At 41.9% G+C, this 3461-nt stretch overlaps 1 pseudogene; it reads right to left on the bottom strand.

Moving 5' to 3' along the window:
* Positions 1-704: 704 nt before the first annotated feature.
* On the bottom strand, positions 705-2088 carry LOC101862244 (annotated as a pseudogene).
* Positions 2089-3461: the final 1373 nt, after the last annotated feature.

Below are 3461 nucleotides of genomic sequence, written 5' to 3'. Positions count from 1 at the left end.
AGAGAGAGAGAGAGAGAGAAAGAGAGAGAGAGAGAGTGAGTGATGGAAAAGAAGAGTGAGACAGAAAGATAGAGAGAAAGAGAGACTGAGAGACAGAGATATATTATGGATCATAAACAGACTGATAAATCCAGAGAAAGAGAGAGATCGGGAGAGAGAGAGAGAGGGGTAGAGAGAGACACAGAGAGAGAAAGAGACAGAAAGATAAGTCAGAGAGAGAGAGAGAGAGAGATAGTAGTAGTAGTAGTAGTAGTAGTAGTAGTAGTAGTAGTAGTAGTAGTAGTAGTAGTAGAAGTAGCAGTAGCAGTAGCAGCAGCAGCAGCAGTAGCAGCAGCAGCAGCAGCAGCAGCAGCAGCAGTAGTAGTAGTAGTAGGCCTAGTAGTAGTAGTAGTAGTAGTAGCAGCAGTAGAAGTAGCAGTATCAGTAGCAATAGAAGTAGCAGTAGTAGCAATAGAAGTAGCAGTAGTAGCAGTAGCAGTAGCAATAGAAGTAGCAGTAGTAGCAGTAGCAGTAGCAGTAGCAATAGCAGTAGCAATAGCAGTAGCAATAGAAGTAGCAGTAGTAGAGTAGCATTTTGTAGTAGTAGACAGCTAAATTCTTGACAGATCAAACCAATACCTGAAACAACCAAACAAGCCAAAGCCCAAACAAGTACAAACGGAAGACTAAATCAAACATGACTTGAAGCTGATGCTTTATTTCTGTATAATATTAGAAGGGTATGGCCGGCCCTCAGAGTGTGAGCGGATCACTAAGCGGTGGTGATGTGGCCCACGTAGTGCCTGATCCAGCTCAGATACGCGGAGACTCTGGTGTAGACGCTGGGCGGAGTTCCGCTGCAGGTTTTCTCTCCCCAGAACGTGACCCCGGCCAAGATGTCATGCCCATGTCCACACATCATGGGTCCTCCGCTGTCCCCCATACAGGCGCTAGGAGCCTGGCCGGGATGCCTGTCTGCCTTGTGGACGCAGATGTGAGAGTCCGTGATGTCCTGCGTTGCCCAGAGGTTGTCGCAGCGATCATTGGGGATTTTGGTGATCTTCACCTCTTTCAGGGTCTCGGCGTCTTGGGGGGTTGGAACCAGTTCTGATCGCGCCCCAGCCGGCCAGCACGCATTGTGTGTAGGCGAAGGAGGAGCCGCTGGGAGCCAGACGAGCGAGCTGTATGTTTTTGTTGAGAGTCGCGTCTTTCGTCAGGTAGATCAGGGCGATGTCGTTGGGGACTCCAGACCTCGTGTCACTGTAATGTGGATGTTTGGTGTAGTTTGCAACTCTGATGGTTTCTTCGTATTGGTTTGGATTCTCGTACAGATTTAGAGCTCCGAGTTCTATCCGCATATCGCTAGTAACAAGACCATCCACGCAATGAGCAGCGGTGAGCACTCACCTCCTGTGGATGAGTGAGCCTCCGCAGATATGTTTTCAGCCTGAAGAAGGCCACTGTCGGACATAATATTGCAGATAGGCGATGTAGGAGTGAGAGTACAGAGCTGCTGGGTTTCCGTTGATGATTCTCTTCTCTGACATGGCTGATACCGCTAGGCACAGCAAGATGACCGCAAGTACCTTCATGACGTCACTCACACTGGGACACAGAAGTGGCGGGCTGTTGGACTGTTGTGCTGGTGTGGTCACTGCAGCTTGTAGGCAGAGGATGTCTCAACAGAACCCTGTCCTTCTCTTATATAGAGCCCGCCCTGTTGTCTGAAACATGGAAGCGAGGCCAGTGTCTGTCCACGAGTGTTTTATATGACACCTCATAAACTAGCTCTCACCTGCCAGCAATAATGAATTTATGAACCCCACGCCCAAAAGAAGACAGTTTTTAGGCAGCAGTATTTTTAGGGTAATTTTTTCAAGGCAAAAAAAAAAGTACATTTATCAAAATATTGAAATCCAAGAAAACGACTTTTTTACGCATGTTGGGCAATATTTATAATACAGATGTCATATTTTTATTTTTTAATTGGGGGAGCGGAACCTTTTATGCCCCTTAAATAATGCATTTCTATGTAGAATTTTACTTTAAACTTTGATCAATTCAAAGTTTTAAAAAAAGTAAATTTTCATCATTTTAAAAGGACACTCTAGGTTGGAAGTCCCCATCCTAAGTGCCCATTATGTCGTTAATTTTAACTTAAACAACAGGCGATCCCTGCCTCTTTCATTGCGAATATATACCTACACTTACATTCAGGATAGAAAAGTACTTTTTAATCCAAAGTAAAGCAAATGTACAACGTTTAAGTCAAAAACCAATAATTCACAGGCTAAAACGTTGTCGAGCGCACGATTCCACCTTGTCCTGACTCAATTTATGTTTACAACAACAATAAAGACCAGTCCGAAACTTGCTGTTTGCATCACGATATTTCTGAAAACGGTCAGGTGTGAAAGAACATCATAACATTAATGATAATTGGCACTTAACTACTTGACTGCGACGCTTTCGTGCTGTGAAGGAGCCTATGTGCTCAGAGAAACTGCAGTGGAGAACCCTGGAGAACTTTATGGCTTGGGACGCGACATGTGGACTGTGGGGTATACGTGCTAGCGTCAGGAATAACGTCTTGTTGTTTCTCTGGTTCACACCACGACGTTTTCTTCCCAACTGTAGTGTTGCTATTCTCATTTTGATTTAAATGTACAATTATAATGATTTGTTTATAGAGACATCTGTTATCCATGTCCTCGTTCTGTTTCTGCAAACGTTGCTGTAATAATGTGACCAGACCATAAATATTGACATATGCTTTTTATAGAGGCCCTGCCATCAGCGCCCAGTCTTGTTTTAGCTAATGTTTGAGCACATAAGAAAAAAAACACACACTATAGTACGGTCAAAAATTCGTCTTGCAACGTATTGTCAAATATTTAATAAACTGTCGAACATAGACTTTCCAGTTTTTGTATAATGGCTGGTTTCAATTTGTTTTAACAGATCAATATTTTTGTTAACATATGTTACATTACTTGTATATCTAGAAAATTCTGTAATAAATACTGATAAAATATCCAAGTGGGTGGTTTTTACAGATTTTATCAGATATACTGCTGGAGCAATATCGCTTTTACTTTTAATTTTTAAAATAAAGCCGGCCATTTTTTTCTTATCATAACATTTTTAATGGAACTCATGGTTTGAGAACTTTTTTTTTAGTGGATAAGATGTGTTGACTATAGCATTAAAATCTTATAATAAGTTATAACAAGTTTTGCCACTAAAAAGACAGTGTCATTTGTTAGCTGCGACGTAGGCGACAAGCGGGAGGTGCTGAGAACAATTCCCTTTTTCGCGTGGCGGGCATTTAGCCTAGTACTTTATGAAAATTTACGAAAAAAAAGTTTTTAAATCTAGCGACAGTTGTTTTTGAAAAATATGATTAAGTTAAGACAAATTGATACTAACTGTTGTGCAAAGTATGGGTGATATTGATTAATTCACCTGTTAACGCTATATAT

Source organism: Aplysia californica, unplaced genomic scaffold (genome assembly GCF_000002075.1).
Source record: "Aplysia californica isolate F4 #8 unplaced genomic scaffold, AplCal3.0 scaffold01536, whole genome shotgun sequence".
Classification (NCBI taxonomy): Eukaryota; Metazoa; Mollusca; class Gastropoda; order Aplysiida; family Aplysiidae; genus Aplysia; species Aplysia californica.
This window is presented reverse-complemented; position numbering and strand designations above follow the sequence as displayed.